Raw genomic sequence first — 17,087 nt, 5'->3', positions numbered from 1 at the left:
GTATGTCAAGAAGTCCCAAAAATATAATAAAGGTAAAATATCAATGGAAAAAGTAAGTCTGCGTGATTCATTGTATGAAAATCTTAGTATGAAACAGCTTATGACAGTGTTTCAATGGCTTTTTTCCTCAAGGAATACATGAAAATAGCTTAGCGGGAATTGGTGACCATAATTCCTTCAGACTGCCTGAAGGCTTGCTAGCATCATCATCTAAGACAGTAATTTCTTCTGGTGCAAAACTGGGATTGATATTAAACAGTTTGTTAAAATGACTGTTCTGAAATTTAAAGGGTTATCTGGTCAACTTATATTGCCAGTGAGATACCAGTCTCTTATCAAAAACTACATTATTAAGTGAGTTGATATGAGAATAAGATGTATAAAATATTCAACTGAAAATATTTTATATATGCATATATGTGTGTGTTTACATATGTATTTATAGATACTACACAAAATGACTTAACCTATAATTATTAAATATGAAAAATAATTTTAAAATACCTAAGATAGCTAAGTACTGTTGAATGACTTAATAACTTAATTGCTTCAGGTAATTTTACTCAAAATACGTGCAAAATTAAAAGCATTTCTCAGATTTAAAGGAAAACATGAAGAAATAATTTTTAAAAAGATGTTAATAGGCTGAGAAGAAAATTTGAGACCAACATAGTTCTGAAAATTTGAAATTTTGTAAGAATTGGAATACCTTACAACATTCAGAGACTTTTTGGAACTTTGCTTTCAATACCTTGAAAAAAAAATCCAGCAATAGTAAAGGCTTCTATTGTTTTTATTCCTTTAATATTGAAACTGCATTTAGATATCATATTAACTTGTATCAACAATATAAAGAGAAAAGAATAGATATTAAAGTATAGTAATGATAGGAGATCTGAACTTCCTTTGCAGAGTTTCATTGTTTCAACATCTACTGTTACTTAGAGTGAAGCTACATTTGAAATGATGAAATGTTTATTCTTGGCATAAGTCTAGAGTTAACTCTATTCCCTCTAATCCTAGCAGCCATTACAGTTAAGAATGTTTTGTACTTTTTACCTCCCAGAGTTTCTTGATAGATCACAAGATGGATTTGTTTTGTTAGCCATTTGTACTTTCCAAAATACAAACACCTTTGTCAGAAGTGTTCCTTTTGGTGACTCCTTGCAGCCTTCAGACCCCTGGGACACAGGCTGTAATGTCTGCAATAATTATATGTAATTTTATAAAAAGTATCTAACCTCTTGACTCATTGTTTTCTTATTTTATGTAACAGAAATAACCTAAGTGAAGTCATGTAAAGCACCTTAACCACTGAAGAACATTTCAAAGGTAATGCAAAATATCAGTAATTAATTGTCTGTAACAGGCCGAATCAGAAGGTCCTGATGAAAGGTATTGTTTTTTCCACTTATTCTGAATAGGGTTATTTAACAGTGTAGCTAATGCATTCATGGGGAAATGCTCCAGAAACATAAGCCGTTCTTGTATTGCTATGTGTAGCAACAGCAGAATTAGAGTCCTGAGCTCTGGAAGTCCATCAGCCTGCAGTCATCTCCATAAGAGTCAAAACTAATATAAATCACCTCTGAAACTTTTAAGAAAGCCAAGGACGAGATGCTCTGATGACTCTCTTACAGCTTGGAACTGAGAAATTCTTGGCTCAAAATGCTGACTTTTAGCCAAGGTACTGTAGGTTTACTTTTTGGCACGTTATAATCACCTCAGAAAAAGTACAAGGTGATCACAGAGAAAAGGTTGAGGTAAAACAAGGGCAGAAAAAAATAAACAGTTATGACTGAGAAAAAAATACGTAGAGTTCTAGCTGTAGTGAACACTTTATTCTTAGATGAAGGGACTTACTGTGTGCTAGAAAAACCTTTCTTCTATCGACATTACAGATTGTACTTCGTGACGGGCCTCAGTTTTATGCTTTGCAGCTGTCTGAGTAAATTAAATATGAATAGACATAGTCCCCAGGATCTGGATTAAACTGATGTTGGTTTTCTGCACTATACTTCAGTGTTGGTCCTTTGATACCACAACATCAGTGGACATCAGAAGTGTTGTGTTTAGTCTAACCACAACCACGTAAGAGATACCTGATCCCTGCAAAGGCAGAAGAGCTCAAGCACCAAAATCTGGCCTTGAATTGTTCAAGTAAGTGAATGGAAATGGTCCTATATTCAGGATGAAATTCTTCTATTAGAAAGAATTTGAAATTTGATGATAATTGTACTATTCACAGAAATAGAGGCAAAAATGTGTAATTTTGCAAAATTGTGGACTAGATGACCTACATATCTTAAATGTGATCTAAACATCATTTTAATTAACAAAGACTCCCCCACCTGACATTGTTACAGCAATGGAATCCTAGAAAGTAGAAAGTATTATTTGAAGTTCAGATAAAAGAAATCATCTGTTGATTTTTTATTTTTTTAAGGAAATCATGATTAGACTGAAAAAAAACCACCCTGGTATATTCTTATTGCTTTTTAAAAGACATTTCTGAGCTATCTTGTATTAAAAATTCACCACAATACAAATATAACTGTCAGTTGTATTGCTCTCATATTTTTATTTTTGGAATACACATAAAGTATGTATGTGGTTCATGAATATTGTTTTTGTTTTTATTTTATGTAAATGGGGAATCCATGCTCTAAATTCTAGTTACGTGGTTTATTTTTTGGACATATTTCAAAGGATTTGTCTATGAACATGATTTCAGAAATAAGTACGCTCTTATGAGTATCATCTGTTAAGTCTGCCATCATATTTGCAAGAAACAAATGGACTTCTGTAAGGTCTTTGACAGGGTTCCCCACAACATCCTTCTCTCTAAACTGGAAGGATATGGATTTGATGGGTGGACTGTTCAGTGGATGAGGAATTGGTTGGATGGTTGCATCCAGAAGGTAGTGGTAAATGACTCAGTGTTCAGATGGAGATTGGTGAAAAGTGGTGTCCCTCAGGGGTCTGTACTGGGACCAGTACCGTTCACTACTTTCATTAATGACACAGACAGTGGGATCAAGTGCACCCTCAGCAAGTTTTCAGACAACATCAAGCTGAGTGGTGCAACTGACACACCTGAGGGACAGGATGTCATCCAGAGGGACCTGGACAAGCTCAAGAAGTGGGCCCGTGTAAACCTCATGAGGTTCAACAAGGCCAAGTGCAGGGTCTTGCACCTCGGTCAGGGCAACCCCCAGTATCAATGCAGGTTGGGGGATGAAGGGATTGAGAGCAGCCCTGAGGAGAAGGACTTGGGGTCATTGGTAGGTGAAAAGCTGTATGTGAGCTGACAATGTGCACTCACAGCCCAGAAAGCCAACCATATCCTGGGCTGCATCAAAAGCAGCGTGGCCAGTAGGGCAAGGGAGGTGATTCTGACCCTCTGCTCTGCTCTCCTGAGACCCCACCTGTAGTACTGCTTCCAGCTCTGGGGCTCTCAGCGCACGAAAGACATAGACCTGTTGGAGTGCATCCAGAAGAGGGCCACAAAAATGATCAGAGGGATGAAGAACAGGCTGAGAGAGTTGGGGTTGTTGAGCCTGGGGAAGAGAAGGCTCTGGGGAGACCTAATTGTGGTCTTTCAGTACTTAAAGGAGGCTTATAAGAAAGATGGGGACAACCTTTTTTAGCAGAGCCTGTTGCAATAGGACAAGGGATAATTGTTTTGAACTAAAAGAGGGTAGATTCAGACTAGATATAAGGAAGAAATTGTTTACAATGAGGGTGGTGAAACACTGGCACAGGTTGCCCAGAGAGGTGTTAGATGCCCCATCCCCGGAAACATTCAAGGTCAGGTTGGACGGGGCTCTGAGCCACCTGATCTACTTGAAGATGTCCCTGCTCATTGCAGGGTTGTTTGGACTAGATGACGTTTAAAGGTTCCTGCCAACCCAAGCTCTTATATGATTCTGTGATTCTATAATTCCCTGATTATATAATTCTATGATTCTAGGACTAACCCCTAAAATATAAAAAAATATATATGATGATAGAGATGTGATAATTATTTCAGTTTTGTTATTATTCAGTGGATTTCCATTTAACACTTACAAGTAGCATCCGTTGAGGATAGAATAGTATTAACATTGCCATGGCAGCAATATAATCTTATCTAAAACTGGCTTTAATGACAACATTAATTGATGAAAAACCTGGCCTTACTGCATACAGCACAAGTGTTAAAGACAGGCAGGTTATTGGCCTGATTTGTTCAAACTTGCATTGACAGATAACCCCATAGATGTTCTCCCCTTTGTTTTCACTGTGTGCCTGATATGTACACAAATGTAGAGAACTGGCTAAAATTTGAGAAGGAGGACCCTCTCTTTCCTGTTAGCTTGGATGGATGAAGTAGCATTCCAGCAGGTGTTTAAAAGAAATGGTACTACATTTTTGTTCATCACCACAAAAGTGTTGTCAGACATAAACAGAAAGGCAAGGACTATGAAATTCATATTCACTGTTGCATCTCCCCCAGGCAGCAGGAGAACAGGGAAGTAATTGAGCTTTTGGAAGGTAATTACAGCCCTATGATATATCAGAGGTAAAGCCGCTTACCTCCTTTACTTGGGCCGCCACAGAAGACTTAAGTTTCTTGTTGGTTTCTGTGAGTTAGTTGAGTGAATTTTTTTGCCTAAAGTTAGTGCATAACTTCACTGGGATGACTGGGCAATGCCATTGTGCCTCAAAGACTAGAGGAAATGAACAAAAATAAGATCTATTTCCACCTCTCCTGTGTGAATGTACAAATGAACCAAAGTTGAATAACGAAAGAAGAAAGAACATACTTCAAGTATGCAGCACAATGAACAAATATATAAGTTCAGCATTGGATGACTGTCTTGTACCGTGTTTATATCTCCCAGATTTTTTTGATCTATATACCATAGTCCCTGTGACATGTTAGGAAGATACATTTAATAAATATGGATCACATCAGCAGAAAAACTGTTAATGTCTTAGGATTAAATTACTACATATGCGTCAGTCTATTTCTTCTCCAAGTTAATGAGCATTGGTTCGGGATGCTGGAATTAAACAGAATTATGGGAAGACATTTATGTCTTTTGTCTGAAATATAGAAACTGGTGTAGCCAACATCTAGACTCAAGCCTTCTTTTCAGCAGGCACTGAAGAGATTTTCATTGCTATTTATCTTTTCCATTATGCACAAATTTCTTACTGAAATCAAAGCAGAGACTTAAAACCCTACTATGTAGATCAGAGAAAGCCACAGAATTTAGCCCCTCGTTTGTAAATATGTGTCATTGTTTATAGGCAGAAGTTAAAGGCAACAAAATTTACTGGTTTAATCAGTCATTTGACAACACAGGGCTCAGAAAAGCAATTAACAACATATGAAGCACAGAAAAAGCACACACAATTAGGAAGACAAACAATAGAATAAAGACTATCTCCTCTGGAGAAAAGTAAGCTGTAATTTCCCTGCCACCTGAATTTGGCTCATTACTGAAAAGAGTGCTAAAGATCTCCCTAATGACAGAAAATCATCAGACCGTAAGGAAAATATATAATACTGCATCTGCTCCATTAAGAATGGCAGCTATAATTTTTTTAAACATAAAGCTTTATCTTGAAACAAATAACTTTCTTTCAGCCTATCTAGAAATCATAATCCTACCACTTCTTAAATGTCTGTGTGAACTTCAGCAGCCTAAACCCACTCTAGCTCAGTAATGCTTTAGAAAGACCCAATCCAAGTTAAAAGTTGGAATTCAAAACCACAGGATGAAAGGAAATTCTTAAGCTATGTTTGCTAAAATTTATTCCATGACAAACTAGAGTACAAACTAGATTGTGTTGTAGAGAGTTCCTACTCACTTCAGTAAAATTTTGATCAGATCCTTCTAACATAACATTATTGAAGTATCGATATGTGTAGGCGTGCACCTCTACTTACCATTTCCTTGTATTATACCAATTCTGTATATTCTAATTGAGCATGGTATTTTTTATAGTAGTATGAATCCCAGATCTGTGCCCAACAGACCACCTTTAAGACTGGTAGATTCTGTGATACATTTTGCCAATGATGATCTTTCTTTTTAAGCATTGCCTGTGATACACCTCTGATAGTTGCTAGAGGTCTCCTAATAGACCACCAAGCATTGACTGAGTTCATATTTGTGACCAAATAATTTAGACCAAAACTATCATTCTCCTGCCCACTTCTGTTTCTGCCTTACACCATGAACTGACTCATTACAGTCTAGCAAGGTTACATGCACAATAAAGAAAACAATATAATATTTGGTAGTAATGAGCTGATCCTACAACAGTTTGCAAATAAGGAAATTCCACTTGAATTAGGAATGAATACTTCCTTGTGTCAAGTTTCAGTACAGGTCAAATTCATACCAGCACTAGAAATGTCTCTCATAAAAATGGAATTTTAAAACAAGTCCTTGTACTATGAATATGCTGCAACAATACCATGACCTACGCTTTTTTATCATCTTTAAAATATTTTCTTCATTACACAACTGCTTAAAGACTTTTAAAAAATGTTTATAGTAGAGAATTGTTTTATTTTGCTCTTTCTAATTTTTTTTCCTAAATAACAGATCCATCTTGAAAGTTTATCTCAAATGTTAAGTTTTATCCGTTTTAATTAGAGGACATAAACAATTGCCTTTGTAGTCTAGTAGCTCTTTGAACTGCCTTTGAATCAAGATCAGAGACTACAATAAAAGAACTTCCTACTGTACGGTTTTATATCATTCTATGTGACATTCTTAACATGTTGAAAAACTTAATACTATTCAATATTTGCAGCACTAAAAAGAGACAAATGTGGTTTTTTGGCTGTCATTTCTCCTCATGTACTTTGTACATGAAAAATGTATTTTCAGCAGCAAACTTCATTTACTAAAAATAATGTTTGGCAGAAGGGAAACTATATTTATTTTAAGTTTTCTTGCCATTGTTCAAAGCAAATAATACATGTATAGTAAAAAAAAATATCTGAAATTCAAAACGTGTATCTGAAGAAAACCCCAGTCCCAAAATAATCAGGAAAATAGTAAAATTAAAGACAAATGCAATTTTTTACTACTAGTTCACATTTAGGACCCGTTTCCTTTTACAGATGCTCATTTTCCTTCTCAGCAGCCTAAATGTTTTGAGCTCTCAGGACTGTTCGTGCCTTGCATATTTTTGCCTTGTGGTTTTAATTTGCAGGGAGCTGGGCCGCTAATGCAATTGCAAGCGAGCCCAGGCCGGCGCGGGCGGGAGATGAAAGGCGCGTCCGTGCCTCCCGTGGGGCGCTTGCCGTGACCTACTTCCAGGGCAGCCAGACATAACACGGGAACCACGTGCTCCCACCCCGCCGTCAAAACAAACCATTAAAAACAGCAGCTTAAGCCTGATTTAGGACCCTCTGGTCTTTAAGTGGTGTCTGACTTTTTTGATCTGCTAACTGATCACAGGTGGATGAAAGGGGATCTCTGAGACAATTAACTGTGAATTCGACAGGTTCGCTGTTACAAAGGGGGACAGCTGGAGTTTCACCGAGGAGAGCGTTAAAAAAAGCAGCATTCGATGATTGCCATGGCAAAGGCATGAATGAAAAGCAGAGGATGAAAACATGCCCTGCCTAATATCCATGCAAAAATTCTGCCCTAAGTGTCACATCCTCCTGATTAAATTCTTGCTTCTACCCTCAGTAATGTTGCATTTCAACAGCATCAAATATTCTATGACAAATACAAGCACAGCTAGAAATGGCTGGGGGAAAACATCACACATATAGAAAACCTAGCAATGCCTGGGGAAGTCATCTTTTTCAGTAAATAAACGAGCTATATCTTTCTCAATAAACCCAGTATTTTCACAAAAAGGATTCCAAACTGACTAGCTTCATATTTAAGCTTATTTCTTCTTTTATGCCCTCCACCTGGTCGAATTATACTTAGCAACGGCTGAGTAGAGACACTGAGGCACGGTACACATGGCAACACTTTCAGGGATGGCTAGTTGAAGTTTCTTGAATTGGAATTACAAAATAACTATTATTAATTAACCAGTTGTTATTATTATTGTTGTTATTATTTTGATAAATGTTGTTAATTTTGAATAGCATCAGAGTACATAATTTCCGCCCAACAGCAACTGAGATAGACAAATCCCTTATTCCACATGAAAAAAGGGGTGAGAGTTACAATTTTCTTTCATTTTTTTCCATTGACTGTGGATTTTTCCTTCTTGAAATGGAAAGTTGGTACATGAAGTCATCAGACAATAAGAAATCCATCCCTACTATATGCTTAACCACTGAACCAATATGTCTTTTTAAAAGTCTTTCATATGAGAATCAATAGGTCTGTGTGAAATAGATGACTGCTGCAACCTATAGTGGGCAGGGTTTTCTTGGCAAATTGTGGGAAAGGGAAGGTTGTAAAACATTTAATTTTGTGTATTTTTTGTATTTATAGCTAAAGTAACTAGAAAAAAAAATACTATTCTCTGGTTTTAAGAATTAACAGTACATAACACTGCACTAACAATAATAGGGAAAAAGTACTTCAGATACCACAAACTCCCATCATTTCCATAGAAAACAGAAAATCCCTTCCCCTCCCCTGTCTTAAAATCCAGTCCTTGGAGATGTAATTAAGTGCAGCACTGGAGGGGCTGATGTCCTACAGTTGCTGATGTATTTGCACCAGTCCCGTGACACACCTAAACATATGCAATTTTGGCTCATTGTAGGAGGAATGATTTTCAAAGTGAAGGTAAAGAGAGATGGATAAACTGGAAATTGAACCTGTTCACAAATGTAGGCAGCTCCACCAGGGATCACCTGGCTTGGCAGAATTGCAGCTCTGTGGCAAGAGGAGCCCATCATTCCGGTGCAGTTGGCTCTACAGTGTCTCATCCCACACTGGGCTGTTTCTTAGTGTGGGTGTGCTTTTTTCAGTCTCTCCAACATGCCACAGACTCCAGACGATGTCTCCTCAAGCAATATCATCTCTTTGGGCATGGTAAGCTCTCAGAATAAAGAAACAGGAGATCTGGTTGGATGCCTTTTATTTTATTACACCATTTTTGCTTCTGAAGACACTGCACAGATATAGCCTGAGCACATCTGGGACCTCCTGCTCCCACGTTAATTGCAGTAGGGAACAACCTAACAGCTGAGCTAGAATCTTCTACTTTGGGCAGGATTCATCCTTTTCAAATTAGAATACTAAAAATTAGGGTTTTAGTCTAACTCTTTGTACTGTCAACAGAGAGAGAGAGACACAGCGACTTTCAAAAAGCAAATACAGCTGCCTAAGAGATGCTTAGGAGGTGGAACACCTTCTAGAAATATGCATACCTCTCTGCAAAGGACGTCACTTACTTGCAAATTTTTGTCCACTGTTGAAAGAAAAAAATGAAAACAGAATCCCACCAATCCTATAAGCAAAATAAATAATCTCTTGCTTCTTCTTAAGCCTTCTGGGCAAGGATTCCAAAATAATTTAAAATGTATAATCATCATCACAGAGTATAAATGACTGTGTCATGGGTTCAGGCTTTGCTATTTCATCTGAAGCATTCTCCATGTCACCTTTTTTAGAAGTTGTCCCTTTAAAACGTAAAAATCGTGATATAGCATACATATTTTGTAAGGATATTTCAAAACCAAAATCCCATTTTTTTTTGTGTTGGGATTTTTTTTTTTTTACAGTCTCCCCCAATTTTTCTTGAAAGAGAAAAGAAAACCTTAACTTCTTGATACTTGATTTATTTTGCTTTCTAACTTCTATTTTCTTTAAGTTGAATCAAGGTGTGTTTCTTAATTTTTCAAATTTCCAATGAATAAATCTATTTCTTTAAACATCTGCATTTATACAGTTACATAAATATATTATATATAAATATCTGATGCTAACTGAGGGCATACAATTTGCTCAAAACCTTTGAATTTTGAGAAGATTTAGGTCTTTTAAACTGTAAAATTATTGTGAGGGGTGTGGGGGTTGGGTAAGAAATATTCATGGATTCCTCCACTGCAAAGCTGAGGTATTTTCCTGATCTGCACTTGTCTTGTTTAGGTTTCTTTTTATAATATTACCACCACTTTCAAGTCTCAAATGTGATACAATCTTAGAAAAAAAAATTAATATAGGAGAGTAATTACAACTTATATAGTTTTTAAGAAGAGCAAAAACATTTTTAAAAGATAAATGAAAACATAAATGATCAAAATCTCTCCAACCAGTGGATTTTTTTGAGTGCACCTGTACAGAATAAGGGAGAAAATAAGGGACTTTCTGCACTGTTGAAGGTAATCATTGCCTTCTTCTTTCAGCCTTATTTCTCTGCTGCAGTTCTTCATATTATTGATTGGAAATAGCAAATCTCCCCATAATGTTTTGTTATTCCAGTTACCTAAATGCTCAGGTGTTGTCATACAACCTCTGCCAATGCTGCATTCATCCCTGTCCATGTATTTTGCCAAACCTCATGGTAATACCCTTTTCTGCGTTTTGGTTGCCTTCAGAAGAAGACAAGGCATGCACTAGTGGAGCCCTGGTGCTTTCTGAGAGCCCCTTCAACGTTGATAGACCTAATCAAGCACGAAACTGCCTCTACCTTGAAAAACAGCCATTGTCAAATTGCCCTCTAATAGAGCACCAGAGAAGACATTGATTCCCTCTTTTGCTGATAATGTCACTTTTGACTGTTGATTGCATCTTTCTTCCAGAAATTTCTATTTATAAAATGTTGATGCTGGAATGGCCCCTAAGCCTCATTTCAATACCTTCTCGAAAACTACTTCTGCCACAATACATTCAAGAAAACAGTAATGTTTAATGGCTAGGAAGTAGGAAAACAGAGGAAATGGCATACTTATTTAATTTTTGGAATGTAAAAAATCAAACAAAAATATAAATATGATTCATATTTGCCAGTACAAGAAGTCTAATGGGCATTTTAATAGATACAGTTTTGCAGTATGCAGCTTACACTTGAATAACTTGTTTATATAGAAACCTCTTCTATTTGAGGTACGGTGATTCCTAAAACTGTTTACTCATGTGAAATGGTTCCCCGCTGAGATTACTCTACTTGTGCTTTGCTGAAATGCACATATCACGATAAGAATAAAAAAAATTAATTTTTTCACTGTCATTATCATACAGCATAACATCATTGTTCTAAAATCTGCATTCTTCTCTTAGCATTTCAAGATAATCACTTGTACTTTCAACTTGTCTTTTAAAAAAACATGTTGGCATTAAATAAGAGCATATATTGCATTTGCTCTTCTAAATTCTTTTTTCTAAGATGATTGTACCAGATAGAAGACTTTGAAGTGTTGACAATTTTCTCAGGGTGAAAAAGCCCCCCAAGCTTGCAGCTTGCCTTTTTAATTTCTTAGCAGTCTTTTGGTATTTAACAAAAAGTAGGATTTATTTCAGTTTTTCACTTGTTTTGCTATTTTTTTCATTTAGTATTGCATAATTATTTTTTCTTTCATTTGCCTATCTAATGTAATAGATGTTATAAAGTACAAGTCAGTAACATTCATTACAGAGAAAGCCTTGGATGGTTTCTCATTCCATGCTTATTTGGGGAAATGGATACCTATTTTTTCATTATTTATCCAGTTGGTCTGTTAACATGTAAATTTTCTACATGAATGTTCTCTTGGTGATGCATGTACAATAATAGAAAGAAAAAAATGCTCTAATAAAATAAGATTAAAATTTAAATAAAAGTAATGAAAATGGCACCACTGTTTTTTCATACTGATCTCATTAAGTTTTTCTTTCTTATAAACATCGCTTGGACTACTCTCTCTTTTTGCTTCTGGGACTGTTTTCAAGTCCAAGTATAGTTCCAAGGAAAATAACTGCAGGAGTCAGTTTAGTTTCCATCATACTTGGCAAGCAAAAATTCTGGAGAACTGGAGGCCTGAACCAGAACAACAGCTGACTCACTCTGTTTTCTCTTTTCCTGAGAATATGATTTGTATTTCACGGACATAAACAGAAAACTCAAGAAATTAAGTGCAGTAACTGTTGTGTTTGTTTCTTTTGTTTATATTTTTAAGAAACAGCTTTATCATGAGGTATTAATCAATATTTTTGCAAGATTTCACTGTGCCTCAAAGAAAATAGTACAGTAAGATCACGGACCAGTAAAACTGTGACACTAGCTCAAGTCTCTTGAAGTCTTTAAACAGGTGGCAGCCCTGCACAAACTGAAGTGTCTCACAGGACTGCTGAGAAACACTCATGTTTCCTCTTTTTTCTCCCCATGCATTTTATATATATATATATATATATATAAATTGTGAGTAGCTCACAACATTAATAATAAAGATGCACGCTTTTAGTAAGAAATATTAACCATCATGAGAAGATTTCTAAATGAGATACACAGATTGATTTTGCTATGCTGGTCACTGTCAAGATTAATTTTCAAAGCATTTATCTTTCTTGCATTGTAACTAACTGGACATGCTTTCTGGATAAATTGAGAGAAACAGTGGTTTAACAATCTAAATACGTTTTGAATGAACGCCATAATTTTATTGTAATTGCTGTTAAGTGTGCGTTAATAAATTGGTTAGACTGTATCTCACCTTCCGCAAAGCTGTGTTTCAACACCATGGACACAACAAAAAAACTCAGTAGCCCTTAAGTGTGTATATATATATGTCATGTGCAAGTTCTTAGAAATGTGATCTTTTATCTTTTATCATCATATTTCATAGCAGAATCCTAGACTCACTTATGTCTTGACTATGGCAGCCACCCTGCCCCTCATCCGATTTTCCTCATGTTATTATGATGGAATGTCAACCCAGACTTCCTTGTTTTATTGCTTTTAAGTACCAGTCTCAGACACTAATATCTGCTTCTGTTGTTCTAGCCTTTAATTTAGTCTACTGTCCAGGAAGTGGCCTATTTAATGCTCTCTCCCTTTTAGTTAACTAAACCTAGCTTGAAATTTCTAAAAGGAAACAGCTGCACTTTGGTAAAACACCAAAATCACTGGATACGTTTCCCTTTCCTTCCTGGGACTGAGGCGGAGGATGGATTGCTAAAACAGAAACAGACGTTTTGTGCACTAGCAGGTGGCTGTGCAAGCTTTCTGCCACACAACATCCAGATTCGCCTTCGCCTGAGATTTGGTCTTATTCACGAAAGAGGAAATCCTGGCACAAAGAACCCCACAAGCTGAAGTCCTTTAAATTTCTGGAAAGAAGTGCCTGTTTAACTCCACTATGAAATGCATTCATCACTACTTCATATCTAGAACTCTATAATGCAGATGTTTAAAGTCAGCTGGGATGAATCCTACCCTGGTTCTGATTCATGTCCTGCAGTATCCTCTTTAGCTATCATCTAGAGAGGAGGGCTGAAATAATTGCAATTAGTCCTTATAAATACTTTGCAGAGTATCATTAGCCTGAAGTACATAGAACATCCATTTTAAAAAACAATCATGAGACAGGTGTCATAGAATGTGGACAAATGCAGCCAGAAGAGGAATTAGGAAACAGAGGGGAAAACCAGGGTAGAAAGAGCATACCTTGGTAGCCATTGAAATGTCTGTCTTTGCTTCCTGGAGACCAAGTGAAAAGGGAATACACGGCAATGTCTTAGCTCAGAGTAACTTTCAAACTGCAAAGAGCTGAATTTATTTTCCTATGACCCTCTTCCAAGGCAAAAAAAAAAAAAAAAAAAAAAAGAGTTTAAAATTGAACTGAAAGGCCATGAAATGTAGTCCAGGTTTTGATTCTCCAGTAGTCTTCTCCCTGGCTTGCCCAGACCACACAATATATTTTCCAGAAAAAAATTGTTATCTTCCTGGAGAGCCAAGCAGAGTAACAGAAAACTGTGGCAGTGCAAAAGCGAGCTAACAGGCCCCGTACCTCTGACACTTATTGAGAGAGCATCTGGCAGCAACTACTGACCACTCATATTATTTCTTAACTTTGTTATCGGGAATGCCAGCTGCAGTCAGGTCAGGTATCCTTAGCCATTTTATTGCTGGTTTTGCTCAGTACCGTCACAACTCTCCAGTGTAATTATCAGAACGGTGAGCAGTTCTTGCCAGTGGGGATTCAGGGGAGGGTGAAAGTTCCCTTTTGGCTCCAGTATTGTGACCCAATGCAGAAAGTGTTTTTGAGAGAGCATGTTACGGGGAGGAAAACCCTTCCTGTGCTGCCCCCTCATCTGTGGTTTGCAACTGAGTTTAGGTGGTACTTACATCCAAGATGGTCTTTCTTTGTGCTGAACTGTGCATTCATTATGACTTCTTTTAAAGGTTGGACTCCTCATATTACACCAGCATTTATAACTCTGGGTTTTTTTAAATAGTTCTAGTTCTTCTATATCCAAAATATCCTTCTGAGGCTTTTACAAAATGTGTCCGTGTTGCTGTCAAACAAAATTAGCTGAAATAAAAGGTATCAGTTTTCTAGGAAGTATGTTGGAGTCTTGCCTACTCATTCTCATCAACAAAGCATGCCACAGTTTGTGTCTTGGCTACCCAAGACTCCCAGCAAGTGTTGCTGTGGCAGCTAAAATGAGTCAGTATTTCAGAACCTAGATACAATATCTGAGGCTGGTAGCAAGGTGCTTCTTATTAATGAAATTGCATACCAAATATATTTTCAAGTTTGATCACATTTTGACAAATGATAACAATATCCCCATACAGAGAATGAGATTTTTTCATTTCAAACCTAACCACAGTGTCAAATTTCATACAAGCCAGAATCCAGAGAAGCAAGTTCTCTACTATAATTCTCAGAGTCAGCTGCTGAAAATTCAGTAAGAATAGTAGAATAAGAAAAGTTTACAATGCAAATTCACAGATATGCGTTGAATGATCATATCTAATTGTACTTTACTATTGGATTGTATTTTAATACCTGCTTCCTTGCTTGGCATGTTGATAGTGTGGCCTGCTGGGCAGTGGGCAGGGAGACCATACCCCTGATCACTGCACAGCTTTCTCTAGCACTTCTGCCACTGGTCTGCAGAATTGAAGAGGTGCTGAACTGCAGTGGAAAGGCAGGAGTTCCCTACACTCCTTTAAGCTTGTGGAAAATGGGATATTGGTGAGGTAAATTCCCCCAGACCCTGCAGTAATTCTCAGACCGTGGATGAATACACATCAGCTTCTCTTCTACCACTGTCTTTTTCCCTAGCAGGCTCACACAATTCACTAAACCACCTTTAGTTCTTGCCTTTTACTCTCTTACTAAAGAAATGGAAACTGACATTCTCAGGAGTGGTTGGTGAAAATGTATGCTTTTTTTTTTTTTTTTTTTTTTAACCAGGAACAGGTTTAAGGTTTTTTTAATTTTTGCTGAAATTAGATCATCAGTGAGAACGTAACAGGCAGGTATTTAGAGGAACGTCTAGAATAAATTCATTCCAGGGAATAGAAATGACAAAGGGCAAATGCAACAGGCGATAAGGAAATTGTACAGAGAATGTCACCAGGTACCTTGTAACTGCGCAGCTACTGAGATTTTGCTTGTACCTTTCAGTACAGAGTAACTTTTCCCAAGGTAGGTTTACCTTGGTACAGGCCCTGGTGCACAACTACAGTACATTGAATACCATTGAAATTTTGTGCTGGATTGTTGCTAACTATAATTTTGCAAGGGTGACATTTTATCTACCAGATTTTTGGACCTTTCTATGATGAATTATTAATACAGATGAAATATCTATCCACTATACATAGCACATCTATCTTGTTTGGATGTTTTGGACAGTTTTGAAATGTTGATAACTGGTAGCAATTTCTCACCAAAGACAGAGCAGTGTATTTAATCATTAAACATTAAAAAAAAGAATGACAGAAAGATATGGGAAGCATTCATAATGCTCAACTTCAGACACCTTATCCAGCCAGATGAACTAGCCAGATGGCTATACCTACTGTAGAAAACAAACCAGGGAGAAAGCAAAGACTCAAGGCAAAGACCCACGACTGTCTCCATTGTTTAATTCTTAGTTCACACCTGGTATGGTTTAGACCCACTATCCCAGATGACAGAGCAGAAACCCTGTAGGCGTTCACATTATAGCTTCGGGCTATAATGTCCCACTCTGATAGGCTTCATCACAGCCTTCTTAGTACTGCAGGCTTATTAAAGTGAGAAAAATACGCACAGAACAGCAGTTATTATATAGTTATAACTATTGTAGTTATAGCTACCAATAGTAATAACTGGCCTCCAAGGGATCATTTGCTTCTCAGACAAAGCCCAGGGACAAACACTATTTAGTATGGACGTAAGCAGCCCCGACAACTTAGTCTCTGAACCAGCTATCAGTTCCTGGCCTTGTTTCGTTTAGCTGTTTAGGTGTACTCATAGTCTCCCTTTATTTCTTCTAATGTCTGTGTAGACACATAGTGTCCGCCAGACAGTGACTCGGGTGAGTTAAAATAAACTCACTCTCAACTGTCCAATTGACAAGACTTGTTTCTGTTGGCTGAGAAAACTAACCAAGGAAGATATTGCAGTAAATAAGCAGCTTTAGACTGGGAGGTCTCACTGCTCACTGTGGTTGCAGAATCTTGTCCGCAAAGTCAGCCGAGGTTTTGACAAGTATAAATGCAAGATGTTTTAACTTGATTTTTAGGCGTGTTTACTTTTCTGCTTACTTTAAAAGAATGGAAGTGAGATTGGAGGAACACACAATTTTTATCTTTCTCTTTGAGATACATGTTTTTCTCAATCAAATTAATCTGTCATTTATGGATTCATTGTAACTGTGGACTGGAAAAGTGCCATGGATAATCAGAAAAATGAAAAGTAATTTTGTATAGTTACTTTTCCTTCTTACTTGGAAAAGTTCAATAGGCAAAATTTGTACTATGCAAAGCACCTGATAACCGGTAATTACAAGGACTTTAGGGATAACTGTATACTTTTGTGTGTTTGTGTAAACCAGAAAAAACTTGCTTACAGACAGCCCCAATCAATAGCCAAAACTTTAACGTGAAATGGTGACCAACTGTGACTGTAAAGCAATTAAAACCAGGGATGTCTGAAAATTTCTTGTTGCTTGAGTGTC

Source organism: Charadrius vociferus, unplaced genomic scaffold (assembly GCF_000708025.1).
Source record: "Charadrius vociferus isolate BGI_N301 unplaced genomic scaffold, ASM70802v2 scaffold43, whole genome shotgun sequence".
Classification (NCBI taxonomy): domain Eukaryota; kingdom Metazoa; phylum Chordata; class Aves; order Charadriiformes; family Charadriidae; genus Charadrius; species Charadrius vociferus.
The sequence above is the reverse complement of the archived record's forward strand: the minus strand, read 5'-3'. Positions refer to the sequence as shown.